Genomic DNA, 14,720 nt, shown 5'->3' on the forward strand with positions numbered 1-14,720 from the left:
GTAGATTTTTTTGAGAGCCTTTGCAAATGTAGGTGTGTGTTTTGTGTTTCTGTGTGTGTGTTTTGGTGGTGTAGGTTTTGAGGGACTATGTGATGAGTGTGGTGTGGTGCAAGTGTTTACCTTTTCCTCTTGACTGTCTAGTTCAGTCTTGGATGAAGAGAGCTTTGCTTCCAGTTTGGTTATATAAGTGCATCTCTCACAGGTTGTAGTGTTGGGTGGTAGGAGGAGAGGGTTGCCTGTGTACATGAGGCAATTGCTGCTTTGCCCCAAGATGCCCAGATTCATCAGGTAGACAGGAGAAAACACCGGGAGCTGACCCTTAGACATGCCTGGATAGGTGCTTATTTATTAAGTACTAAAAACTGTTTTCCTCTAGAGACGTGAGGAAAGTTGAGTGCTGTAGTAATTTGTAGCTTATTTAGTGCTTACAATGAGTTCTGAATAAGTGCTGAGCGCAAAGAAACAGATTTGCTGTCACTTTGCCAGGAGAGTGTCAGAGCTTTAAGCTTTAATGGGCAAGGATCATTTTCTTGCCTTTCATAGGTGTAGGGCATGCCCCGGAAGCAGTCCATCATTCATGTCTGAAGTTGTGGCAAAAGTTCACCTTGAATCAGACGATTCAGTTTTTTGCATTCTTTCTTACACCTCAGAATAAGGGTGTAAGAATTCAGCATTCTTTGGATGTACACAGACAATTAAAATATTACTTGCACTAGACTAGGCATGCTTGAAAATCTAGGTGTCCTTCTATTCAATTTTGCAGTATTCTTTACATATGGGTTGTATTCCTCCACTCGACCCGACATCCAGCCTGTATACAAAAGCTTATTGCCACTGCCAGTATATGGGACGTCGCACTATGTCTTTGACAACATCAACCATAAAAGGGATGTCTGCACATACCATCCTCAGAACTTTTTCGCCACCATTCGGAAAGGTTGACTCTTACGTATGTTCTGCAGTGAGATTTCATTGGTTTTGTTTTCCAGCTTCAGATAAGTACCCCGTAGGGGGATTTATTTTCTTGCTCTTGCCACTTATTCATGTCATCCAGGAAGGGCAAGTGTAGGTGTGGATGACAAATTCCACATAAGGATAGTCACAAGGTTTGTTTTGTTCATGACCACCATTCCTGTTGTGTTTGTCAGGCCTTCATGCCAAAGATTTTGTGTAGTCATCGGTCAGCCTTAAATCTTTACCTTGAAAATGAAGGACTCCGATGTCTGTCTAGTGACACAGTGGGGGGTTCCAGTAGTCTTTTGGCTGAGCCGAGTTTGAAGAGGAAGGCAAGTAAAATAAAACCTGAATCCTCCTCGCCTGTGCCTACTCCCTCTGATGTCTCCCTTGAGGTTAGTGAAAATCCAGTGGTGCGTTCGGAGGTAGGATCCGCTTCTTCATCGGGTACTTCTGGTGAAGCCATCAAGAGTTTGTATCCTAGGATATCCGAGGCTATGCAGGCATCCATTTTGGATGATTTGGGGGAATCATAGCTTGTTATTCTGGAGGATTCCGGGAATGCTCCTGCCCCTTCATCTAGGGAACAGTTGGACATCAGGCCTATGTACGGGCACTCTCCTCAACAGGAGACGCATGTTAAAAAGCAGCACAAAACTAAACATCTGAATGATGTTCTTCATGTTTCACTGTTGCAGTCATCACATGTGGGTTATCTGCTTGCAGTAGCCCTTAGTCGGCGTGATTAACAAAGTCTTGGGTCCTGCGTCGGTTGCTGTCTCTTCCTCCGTGACGTCAGGTTGTCAGGGGTATAAAACATGCTACTGCAATCAGATAACCCAAATGCGGTGACTGCAACAGCCAATACACTCGAACATCTACATTTATGGTAAGTGTACACAACTGAACTTTCCCTCTACCCTTCCGTCGGATTAGGATGCCTTCTTGCAGGGTTTCATTAAGTCCTTGTTGGCTTTGAGGCCTTCAGCTTCTTCTTCTTCCCATCCCTTCCCTACCTTTGCTTCTTTATTAGTACTGGTATCTGGGTCTCCGGTGTCTCCCTCTGTACAGACTACTGAATATCAGGTTCCTGACTCTGACTCAGAATACTCCTCTTCGGATGAAGGCTCCCTGGCTTACTCCACCCAGATTTCTTCTCTGAAATATGCTTCTCCAGGAGAGGAGTCTAATGGGGGAGATTCCCCTACCGAAGAGCTTTCATTTTCTTTCGGGGATACTATTAATAAGATGAGAAAATTTTTTAAATGGGATTCTTCTTATGTTTCTAAAGAACAAAAATGTTGTTATGACCTTCTTCAGTTGGAAGTCCGGGCTTCCTCAGCAGTTCCTCCAGTCCTTCCTGCCTTCTTGAATGCCTTTGCATCTTCCTCTAAAACCCCGGGTTCCCAAGGCCCTGCTCTCAAGAGAGCTGACAGATTTTATAAGGTCCCTGATGACTGTAAGTTTCTTTGTAAGTGTCCCTCTGCTGAACCAGCTGTGGTCTCCATTGCCTTTTGACAAATCCTCTCGCTTATCAGTTTCTGCTAAGCTGCTTCTCTCTGACAAAGAAAGATAGATTTTGGAAAGGCTGTGTAAGAAGGTCTATACTTTCTCCACCTTATTATAGCCATTAATTACCAGACACATGTCCAGGTACTTTCTGACTCTGCTTTCTCAGCGTTCCCAGGATCTTACCCAGTTACCTGACTCTGAGGCTAAATCACAGATTATTTCTCTTTTGTCTGCATACTCGCAAGAAGCTAGGCATTTAGTTAGGTGCACTGTGATGCAGTGGAGGCATCTTCCAGGGCTGCAGCTTCTGCATCTGTCCTTAAAAAGCATTCATGGCTATGACTGCAGTCATTACCGGATGACATAAAGGCCAAACTACTTGATGCTCCTCTGGAGTACTCTGCCCTTTTTGGTTCAGCAGCTGCAGAACTTTTTAAATCTCTGAAGGAAAAGGGAAAAGAGCTCCAAGACTTAAAACACTTGCTTGTTTCCCCCAGTACCCAAGTTCCATAGGAATTTCCCTGCCAAGACTTTCTTTGTCAGAAGACCTGCTCGCTCCTTCCTCCCCTACTGCTTCTTCTGGACCTAGGCCTAAGAAGTCTTCTAGGAGACACCTCAGTCAAAGTGTTTTGCATCCCCCCCTCCTCAGCAGCCCTTTCAGGCAAAACTAAGCTTTCTGTGACATCCGAGTCCTTCTTCCAAGTCATAATCCTTTATCTCTTCACCTCTCTCTCTCCCTTTCAGATTGGATGGAAATCACTCAGGACTACTGGGTCCTTTCCATTGTCTGAGAAGGATACTTCATGGCTTGGAAGACTTTCCATCCTTCCAGGGGATACCTCATCCCCTTTCTTACCAGCTTCATCTGTTCCCTCAATTGCTTGCTCAGCTCTTCTTCCAAGGCACTATTCATTCTGTTCCTCCAGACCAACAAGGAAAGGGTTTTATTCCAGGATGTTTCTGGTGCCAAGAAAAGATGGTCCTTGGAGGCCTATCCTAGATCTCTCCCTCCTTAAACACTTTCCTGGAAGTGCCTTCTTTCCGGATGCTCTCTGTTCCCCTGATCCCGCCTCACTTCTTCCTAGCTTCTCTGGATCTCAAGGATGCCTACCTGCATATTGCAGTCCACTCCCTGTTCAGGACGTTCATAATGTTTCTCGGTGGGTTCTTTGCACTTTCAGTTTTCTGCCTTGTCTTTTGGTCTTTCCACTTGCTCCAAGGGTGTTCACAAAAGTGTCTAGCTCTGGCCATTGCCTTCCTAAGGGTGAGAGGTATTCAGGTTTACCCCCATTTGGATGACCTTCTTTTTCTAGCAAGCAGCACAGATCATCTAAAACTACACCTTGGACTAACTATTCCTTTTTTTCAGGGCCTAGGGTTTACAATAAATTTCAAAAAAATCCATACTTGGGGCCTTAGTTTCGTAGAGTGCAGGTTCAGAACAGATTTGATGATGGTTTACCTCCTTGTAGACAAGGTTTTCTCTCTCACAAGCTACCTGGAGTCTCTTCTGTTTCTTCCTTCCATCTCGGCCAGAGAATTTCTGAGACTGCCCAGATTCATGGCCTCCACAAATCCCCATGCTGCTCTTTGCAAAATTACACATGAGAAAATCCCAGTGGATTCTAAAGACAGTTTAGTCATAGCTTGCTCATTCTTTAGATGTATTGATTCCTCTTCTCTCTTGCCTGAAAACAGAGCTCCCTTGGTAGATTCAGCAGCTCTGTCAGAACCCATGCCTTCCTCTTCAGGTACCCCAACCTGCTCATCAGGTCTTTACAGATGCCTCAGATTTAGGTTGGTGAGCACCTTTTGCTTCCATGAAGGTACAGGGGCATTGGTCCCTCTCTCAACATAGAGAGCACATCGACATCCAGATGAGGGTCCTGATTCTGGCCTTGCAAGCTTTTCATCCTCTTTTCTTGCCAGGACCACTCAGGATTCTAACAGACAATACCACAGTCCTCTGGTACATAAACAAGCAAGGGGGACAAATTCTTACCTTCTTTGTCAACTAGCCATGGGAATTGGCTATCCACTACAATGTGGCAGTGCATGCTGTGTACTTTCCCCTCCGCTTAGAACTCCATGCCAGATGCATTAAGCAGATCCATGACACAATCCCACGAGTGGGTGCTTCACAAGGATGTGTTCCTAGATCTAGTTCACTGGTAGGGTACTCCAGAAATGGGCCTCTTTGCTTCCCCTCAGAACAGACTACTTTCTGTCTTTTGTGCCAGGGTCCCTCACCTTCAGGCTTGAAAGGTGGGCACCGTCTCTTTTTAATGGAAGGGAACATTTCTTTATGCATTCCCCCCTTCCTTCTTATTCAGGAAGTCTTGCTGAAAATTCTGCAGGAAAAAACAAAAATCTGGCTAGTGACCCCTCTTTTGGCCAAGACAGCATTGGTTCCCTCATCTTCTGCAACTAGCCAAGGGTCATCACTACAAGTTACCTCAGTGGTTGGACCCCTACTCACACTGGACAAAGGATCATTGGTCCAGTCACATCTGTCAACTCTGCAGCTGACCTTGTGGGTGATCAACTCCCTTATCCCTTTCAGACACCTTTTCTCACAGGACATGCTTAGAGTTTTGCAGGAGGCCAGGAAATCCAATACTAGGAAATCTTGTATTTCCAAGTGGAAAAGATTTTCTGTCTGGTGCATTAAAAGAAAACAGGATCCCTTTTCTGTGGACATTCCTTAAGTGCTTTCTTAATTGTGTGAATTGCTTAACAGTGGCCTCTCTTATTTCTCACTGAAAGTCCACTGCTCTTTTCTGCCTGCTTGTTTCCCATTGACTCCTCCCTTAACTTCCAGACTGGAGGTTAAACTCTTCCTCAAAGATGTCCTACACATGAAACCTCCCAAGAAACCAGTACATCTCCTTGGGATCTTAACTATGTCTTAGAGAAGTTCACACAGGCCCCTTTTGAGCCAGCAGGCTCTGCTTCTCTGAAGAGTGCTTTTAGTAGCCTTGATTTCTGTTAGAAAGGTCTTCGAGATTCAGGCTTTGATAGCTTTGCCCCCCTTTCTTGGTTTTTCACAAGGATAGAATATCTCTGAGAACTAATCCATCTTTCATGCCTAAAGTGATGGATGAATGGTCTTTCACGTTTCAGACTAGGCATTGCTTCCATGGCTAAAGATGTTTTTTTTTTCTGTAGCCATTCTTTTGGGCATGCTGCAACCCAGACCCTTCTCTGTGGTCACCCCTTGTTATGCTAAAGCTCTGAGGTTCATTTCAGTAGTTAAGACTGCTGCAAAACTGATCTAATGAAGAAGAATAGTAGTAGATGTTCATGTGGGTCACTATTGCAGCAGTACATCCTTCCCACCATCCTCTCTGGTTTATCTACCTCCTTGGATTATTGACATCCTGGGTTGGAGTGGGTTATCCCTGTCTATAAACCTTGATTTCCTTTCTCTTCCCTCTTGGCTTGGGCTTTGGCCCTCTTTGGGTCTGGGTAGCTGTTTGGAGAGGCTTTCTAGTCTCTCTCTCCCTCTTCTTGGGGCAGTTTGGGACCTCTTTTACTTTAGACATTATTTACTCTGGTCCTCCCTTATCTCTTCTGTCATCTACAAGAGCTTCTCTAGCTTCTCTTGGGGCAGAACAGCTTTGTGATTGCTTATGGGATGTTGGTTTTATTTTAGGAGCACCTTGATATCCCCAGGAGAAGGGCATCTGTTGCACTTAGAGGGAAGGTTTCTGAGCTCTGAAAGTCAAATCAAATGAACAGAAACACCTGTAGATTTCGTCTCAGTAGTTAAGACTACTGCTACAGTGATCTCTTCAAACATCTACTATCATGATAGCTTCCTACACAGTTGTACTGCCCTCTTACAGCTGGATTAGTGGGTCTTGGGAAGGTTTTGTGTATGTGAGGGGGTAGGGTAGCTTGACTCTTTTTCTGTCTGTGACTGTTTTGTGTTATTTGCTGTCTTTTTTGCTGTAGGTTAGTGTCATCTGCCTCTGCAGTAGCTGAGAGTAGCAATGAAGCATTCTGTTGTCTTGTAAGACATTTTAGTGACCCTTGGCCAGTTAAGTAGCTGAGAGTAGCCGTAGAGCACTCCGGCCATCTGTAGCTCTCAAAAGTTGACCTGGGTGTTATCAGGATTGTGAACTCCCCTTTTCTTGGGGTCTAAGCTGGCTTTGATATGCTGTTTTTCATGGTGGGGATGGTTGTTACCTTTTATATCCTCACCCAGGATTTTTCCTCATGAATTCCAGTAGCTCAGGGAGGGTCCTGCAGGAAGAGTCTGGTCATCTCTGGGAGCCTTCTATCTTGTCATATGGAGTGGTTGTCAAAGGGGTTGAAGCAACACCAGCTACCTTTTTGGGATGGCTTGCTTGATGTGTTTGTGCTTTATGGTTGCCTGTTTGTGTGTAGCCTCTTCACAGAACAAGTCCTGCCATCTTTCCTTTGTCAGAGGTCTGAAGGAGTGCCCCTAGGCAATTTTCTTGGGTAATGGGCTACTTTTTGTCATCCTGATGGACATTTTTCCTTGAGCTATAGTCTTGTCCACCACTTCTGAGAGTAGCTGCTTCCTCTGCTTCTAAGTCGATCTCTTTAGAACTTGATCACTTTGTTCCTTCAGGTACTCATCTATCCCCTCCCAAGCAGTCTTCATGTCCAGGGACAGAGGTTAGCTGTTATAGCTAGCTGCTTCTCAGTATTCTGCCTTTTTGCTGGCTATTCCACAATTTCTTTACCCTGCCATAGTACCCATTAAGGAGGATCATGATGTTAGCTGTCCCCCTGTGGGTGTATGGTCTGTTCATCCAGTCACAACTGTTGGATTTCCTGTCATTTGGGTTATTATGTACTTATTTAGCAATTGTGGGCCTGCTTAAAATCATAACTCTTTATTTACAGGTGAGTACTTGGAAGTTACAGGGTGGTGGACTGATGGGTATTGTACATGCGTGCCCTTATGTACTTGGTATCTGATGTCACAGATGCATTCATTCCCAAACAGAAGAACTTTTGGGGAAATGTTCTGAATACTGATTGGTAGAAAGGAAATGTTCTTTATTAGAGTACAGTTGCAGTAGCTGTAACTGGATGAGATGTATCCTGACAAGAACCTGATGTGCCTCTTGTCTGTAAAGCCTTGGGTTGCTTCCTTGCATCCTATGCATCATCTCTTGGAGTATGTAAAAATATAATCATCGCATATAGCAATCTTAAATCACTTTACTCATCCAACAGGCAGCTGGTACAAACAATCAAATCCAATAACTCAGCTAGTAACTCTCTGTTTGCAAACTGTTGGTAAAACTTGGAATTTCCTCTATGCTGACCTTACTCTAGAACCTTCTTTAGCCCAATTCAAAAAAAGTCTCAACCGGTTCTATATTATTATCATCGAATGCTTAAAAAAGCGAACGCTGATTGATCGACCTAATTTAAGTGAAAGCTTACAATCTTGAACTGTCAGATCAGCGATTTTTTTTCCCCTGGGAAAAAAATCGCTGATCCAAAACACACAAACACAACACAAGCACACCAAACAAACAGAAATCCACACACATACACCTAAAATCTAATACCTAACCCTACACTAAACTATGCACACACCACTAACTACCCACTTACCTTAACCCTAACCCTAAGGTCCGTGACTGTCGCACACTCACCTCACCCACTCCCTAACCCTAACTCACTTAAATCCGCCGTAACCCTCATGTCCACTCAATCGCACACACACCTAACCCGAACCCTAAATCACCCTAACACTCACATCCACACAATCGCACACTTACCTGAATCCGACCGGTAACTTTCCACCATAACACTGAAAATACCGAAGCAACAGAAACGGACAACCGAATTCTTTCCCTAGGAAAAAATTCGAGTTTCTGCTGCTTCGATATTTTGCAGTTTCACGAAAATAAGTTCGATCAATCAGCGTTCGCTTTTTTAAGCGTTCGAGGATGTAATATAGACCCTCTCAACCTGTATCTCAAATTACACTGGTTGTGTCCTTGCTCTAGTCCTGGTTAGCTCCCTGCTTAAAAATTGTGTGTTAAAAATATTTCTTTGCAACTTCAGCTGAGTCAGAATTCTGTTTGTTTATAGCCTCAATTAATTTTACAATTTGTTGGACTGTGTAACTTGCTTGTCATATTAAGTTGGTAAATTGTGATTTTCATGTAATAATTTTTCTCTATGTATGTTGGAGTTTTCTCCCTGGGCCTCCGCTGACAATGGACATGTATCCAGTCGGACTATCCCAGTCAACAAATGTAAAATAAAATAAATGTGCTGGTATAAGAGGGACGTAGGGGTGCAAAAAACCAAAAGGGGTAGGCTGATACCTGAAGCTATATAACAGGTTCAGAACCAGCAGATATAGTCATGTCAGGAAGTCCAAGGTAAAAGCATGATACCTTACTCCAAAGTAAAAGCATGGTACATCACCCCAGCCAAGGGAAGAGAATGAAGAAAAGTAGGAAGGTGGTAGGGTGTTAATACTGCAACAGTGATTTATTTGAACACGTGCTCTTTTGGTAGATTAACTTTTACAACTGTGCTATGTTCTTCATTGGGTCTATATTAGTACATCGAAGTTTCAAAACTTTGAATATTCTAATATCGAACCCTATTCAGTGAAAGCCAAAAACATTTAACATACAGAACAGCGAATTTTTTCCTAGGGAAAAAATTCACTGCTCCGAAACACACACACACACAACACAAGCACATCAGACAAACAGCATTCCACACACATACACCTAAAATCTTAAACCTAACCCTACACTAAACTATCCACTTACCCTAACCCTGAAGTCCATCATTATCGCACACTCACCCACGCCCTAACCCTAACTCACCTACCCCGCCCTAACCCTCACATCCACACATTCACACACTTACCTGATCTGCACCCTAACCCTAACTCACCTAACCCGCTCTAACCCTCACGTCCACACAATCGTACACATACCTAACCCACACCCTAACCCTAACTCACCTAATCCGCCCTAATCCTCACGTCCACACAATCGCACACATACCTAACCCACACCCTAACCATAACTAACCTAACCTGCACTCAATCGCACACTTACCTGAACCTGACCCGTAACTTTCCACCACAGCGCTGAAAATACCGAAGCAACCGAAACAGACAACCAAATTATTTCCTTAGGAAAAAAAGCGTTTTTCTGTTGCTTTGATATTTTCAGCTTTCGCTGAATAGGGTTCGATATTAGAACATTCAGTTTTGAAACTTCGATGTTCTAATATAGACCCTTCTTCATTAGATCACTTTTGCAGTAGCCACAAAGTACAGTTGTGTACACTTACCATAAATAGAGATGTTTGAGTGTATTCACTGTTGCAGTCATCACATTTGGGTTATCTGCTTGCAGGTAGTACTCAGTCAGCCTGCTTATCAAAGTCTTGGGTCCTGCGTCGGTTGCTGTCTCATCTTCCATGATGTCAGGTAGTCAGGGTTATAAAGCATGCAGCTGACGCCATTACATCAGTTTCTCTTGCCCCAGATGTCAGGTGCCCGCATAATGGGTAGCAATTATATACAAGGTTACACCTCCAATCAAAAAGCAAATACACCAAAAAGCTTTAAGCATAGTAAACAAGAATAGAGGTATAGTCAGTAGAAGTCAGGGGGGCTGGAGGGAGGGTAACCAGGACTGCAACAGTGAATACACTCTAACATCTATATTTATTTAACGTGTACACAACTGTAGTATGTTCTTCATGTTTCACTGTTGCAGTCATCACATTTTGGTAGATTCCCAAAGCTAAGGATGGGAGGAGGCAATTAGCATTAGGACCAACTATAACGCCCTGCAAGACTGCAGTGGCAAAACCAGCTCTGGATTTAGAAAACATTGGCAAGTGATGATGCTTGGTGAAGGTATTTACAGAACTCCAGGTAGCAGCTTCTAGGATGTCCCTGGTAAGGACACCTCTGAGAAAGGCTGTAGAGATAAATGCAGCCCTGGTTGAATGTGGTCTTATTCCCTGTGGGGTAGGTTTTCCATGGTGTTTATAGCAGAAATGAATGCAATGGCCTATCCACTTACAAATGGTTTGCTTTGAAATGGCATTCCCCTCTGCCCCTGCAGCAAATGCAGCCAGCAGATGTTCAGATTTTCTGAGAGGCTTAGTCCTGTCCAAATCAAATCTAAGTTGTCTGTGGACGTCCAAGGAGTGCAGTATTCATTCCCCTTTGTTCTGTGGATTAGAAAAGAAGGTTGGTAATGAATGGACTGATTAAGGGCCACACTGGATACCACCTTGGGCATTAATGAAATGAGGGATTGGTCCTGAGGACACCCTGTCCACATGAAAGATGATGGAAGGCTCCACTGCCATGAGGGCCTGTAATTCAGGCACCCTTCTTGCTGAAGTGATGGCTAGAAGGAAGGCTGTTTTCCAAGAAAGGAATTTCAACTCTGCATTTGCAACTGGCTCAAAGGGAGGTAGAGTGAGCTTTTCCAGTACAAAGTTAAGGTCCCAAGCTGGAGTAGGGACTTCCTGGGTTGTCTTAAATTTTTGGCCCCTCTGAGGAACTGCTTCAGCAGTGGATGAGAGAAGAGGGGGTGGCTCTGTATTGTAATGTGCTGAACAGGCCAAGGCATGAATTTTTATGGAAAAAAAGGAAAGGCCTTTGTGAAGCATCTCAGTTAAGTATTGAAGAATATGAGGTAAACTGGGCACTGCTGTGCCCATCCCCTGAGTTTGGCTCCAGGAACAGAATCTTTTCCATTTTTCAGCATAGGATTTTCTAGTACTAAGCCTCCTTGCCTCCAGAATGACATCCATCACTTTCTTACTGAGGGATGGTAACGGAGAGATCAGTTAATTAGCTAGGCTGCAAGGTTCAGGGTTTGAAGCTGTGGGTGCAGAATCTGGCCCTCCCTCCTGCTGGGACAGCAAGGCAGGGGTCTGAGGCAGGTAGCATGGTGCCAGCAGTGACACACTATGCAAGAGGGGGGGGGGTAACAGTGTTGGCGTGGACAGTCTGGTGCAATCAGTATTGTCCTTGGTTTGTCCTGTTTGATCTTTAGTAGCACTTTGGAGAGGAGAGGCAAAGGGGAAAAGGCATCCACTTTTCAAGCTTGTTCGTGGGGAAGTCCTTGTGCATAATTTGTCCAATTGGTAGTTCTGAGGGGAGGCAAAGCAGGTCTATCACTGGGCTCGCCCATTTGTTTCTCAACATGTTGGATATCTTTGGTTCCAGTTTCCACTGGTGTGGGTCCATGAGATTTCTGCTTAGGTCATCTGCCAGTGTATTTAGCTTTCATGGCAGGAATTGAGCTTGTAGGTGCACTTGGTAGCTCAAGGCTGTGTTCCACAGAGCCATGGCTAGTCTGCAGAGAGGGTATGAGTGGGTTCCCCCCTGCTTGTTAATGTACCACATAACAGTGGTGTTGTCAGTCTTTACTAATAATTGTCCTGGAAGAATGTGGTCCTTGAAGGCTGTCAGAGCATTCTGTACAGCTAACATTTCTTTTTGATTGATATACAGGAGCATTTGACTTGGGTTCCATTTGCCCTGGATGCACTGCCCTGCCAAGTGAGCCCCCATGAATAGTCTGATGCGTCTGTTAGGATTTGGGTGGCAGGGGCTAGAGTGAATGGCAGTCCCTTGTTTTGGTGGCAGGCCTCTGCCCACCAAAGAAACTTTATCTTTAGACAAGGTATGATAGGAATTATTGATTCTAGATCCTGAGAATGTTGACACCATAGGCTTTTTTAGATACCATTGTAGTTTCCTCATATGCAGTCTTGCATATGGAATTAGTAGAATGCAAGAGGCCATGAACCCCAGGGCTTGCAATATTTTCCTTGCAGATAGCTGGGTCTTTGTGGCCTGTAGTTTTAAGTAGGTTGTCAAATGAACTTGTTTCGTTGGCATGAGTTTGGCCATCTGGGGAGTTGTATTCAAGCTTGCTCCCAGGAATACAATTTGTTGGCAGGGTACAAGATGTGAATTGTTTTCGTTTATGGTGTACCCCAGAGAAGTTAGCAATTTCTTTACAAATGCCAGATGATTTAATAGTATGTCCTGGCTTTCTGCCTGAATTAGACAACCGTCCAAGTATGGGTATATTTCAATATTTCTTTGCCTGCAAAATGCAATGACTGGAGCTAGGCACTTTGTGAATACCCTGAGCGCAGTAGATAAGCCAAAGGGCAGTGCAGAGAACTGATAGTGCATGTAGCCTGCACTGAAGTGTAGGTTTCTTATGCAAGATTCCCTTATTGGGATGTGCAGGTAGGCTTCCTTTAAATCCAGTGTTGCCAACCAGGCATTTTCGCCTAGTGTGGGAAGCAGCTGATGAAGAGTTAGCATCTTGAATTTTGGGATTACCAAAAATGTGTTTAGGATAGACAGGTCCAGGATAGGACGCCAGGAATTGTCTTTTCTGGGTACCAGAAAATTTCTTGAGTAGAAAGCTTGCTCCCATTCTTCTTCTGGGACAGGTTGAATAGCCCTGATGCTTAAAAGAGAGAAAACTTTCTTTTAAGCCTTTGCCCCCTGATTTGGGGGTAGGTCTGGCCAACCGTTTGGGGTTGTTAAGGAGTGGAAGTGGAATCTGTATCCTTGGGAAAATATATTTAGAACCCATTTGTCCTGGGTAATGAGTTCCCAATTTTTTGCATGTAGGGTGATCTTTCCCCCCTAAAGGAACAGTCAGTTGAGCAGGGCTTGGAAGGTTTAAAGTTAAGTCATTGAGACAGTTTACCATGGGGGGGGAGTCTTACTACTCCCTCCTTTGGAAGTGTTAGCCCCCCCCTCCGCTTAGGCCTGTGAGTACCTTTGGACTGAATCCTGATTGTTCTGCTGGTTTTGGGTTTGGGCTGAAGAAGGCCTGGAAGAGGCAGGAAAGGACCAATTCAGAGGGCCAATGCCTACTAAATCTGGGAGGCTGTACTTGCAGGAAATATTTAACAGTTTGCATAGATTTAGCTTTTTCCTCCATCTTTTTAAGTACTTATTCTTCTTTGTTGCCAAACAGGCAGTCTTGGTTTAAGGGAGCATGCAGTAATTTAATTTTAACATGATCTGGCAAAGATTGCTCCTTAAGCCAAGCATGCCTTCTAAGTACAGACCTAGTGACAGCAGCCCTGCAAGATGCCTCTAATGAATCAAAACCACATTGCAAAGTATGTTTTCCCACTTGTTCAGCAGAATGCATTAAATCCTGTAATTCTTTATTTTCAGCACAGTCAGGAATCAACATCATTTTCTTTTTAAGCAATCCAATAATATACTGCTGATACTTCAACATATGAAACTGGCAGTTTAAGGCCCTAATGGCTAAAGTTGCAGAAGTGTATACCTTCTTACCCCATCTATCCAGCGCCCTGGAATCTCTATGAGAGGGGGTAGGGTTTTTGGCAGTAGTGGCCTTAATGCCCTTGGGTCCCTGTGAAATTGTCTCAGGATCCGCAGTAAGAATTTTAAAGAGGAACTTGTGAGAGTCAGGTACACTGTAATACCTATCAGGTTTTCTTGGAGCAGGAGGTTAAGTGTCAGGGGCCAGGCTAGGTTCCGAGAAGGCATCATCTACAATGTCCAGTGTAGGAGGGAGAGCTAAAGGCCTGTGTTGAGGCAGGAGTAAGAATTCCCTAAGCCTCTTTTTGGAGTCAGAGTAATCCTGGCTTTCCCAGCAGAAATGCTCCCTAAGAGTATGCAAGGTTTCACCAAAAGAGAAATCCTCTGGAGGGGAAGCAGAAGGAATGGAGTCCACTGCATCAGAATCCTCATAGGTAGATAAGGGCAAATCCTGTTAATCAGAAAAGACAGAAATTTCAGAATCCTGATCAGAAGAATCAGAAGGAAAATCAGTCCTAGGTCTCTTAGAGGGAGAAGGGTGGCTTCCCCTGATTAGGTCTTCAGCCATTTTTATTTGTTTTTTAGGCATAGAGGCCTGACGATGCGGTCTGGGCGTCGGTTTTCTGGGCGTGGATCGAGTCTTAGGCCTTGAAGAAGAAGATGGCGTTGGTTTAATATGCAAGTCAGTAGGCCTGAATGCACCCTCAGAAGCCGGTGCCTGCACAGAGGCACCAGACCCATCCAAGGTAGAGACATCCGCAGGTTCCACAGTCGAAGAAGCATCTCGCGGCATACTGGACTCCGAATGGATCTCAGTAGATGCCTGTGAATCTGAAGTAGCGGGTATCAGGAGTGCTGAGTACCGGCAAACTGGCGACTAGCTTAGGAGAAGCATCGTCGACAGCTTTGGACCTATGCGATTTGTCTCTGTCTT

General features: G+C 44.4%; 1 protein-coding gene across 7 annotated transcripts in view; it reads left to right on the plus strand.

Annotated features, from left to right (window-relative positions):
- USP48 (ubiquitin specific peptidase 48) overlaps positions 1-14,720 on the plus strand; it is a 3,461,715-nt gene that overhangs the window by 2,142,957 nt on the left and 1,304,038 nt on the right. The window lies entirely within an intron of this gene.

The sequence above is a fragment of the Protopterus annectens genome, chromosome 2.part1, assembly GCF_019279795.1.
Source record: "Protopterus annectens isolate FY-2018-M chromosome 2.part1, PAN1.0, whole genome shotgun sequence".
Lineage (NCBI taxonomy): Eukaryota > Metazoa > Chordata > Ceratodontiformes > Protopteridae > Protopterus > Protopterus annectens.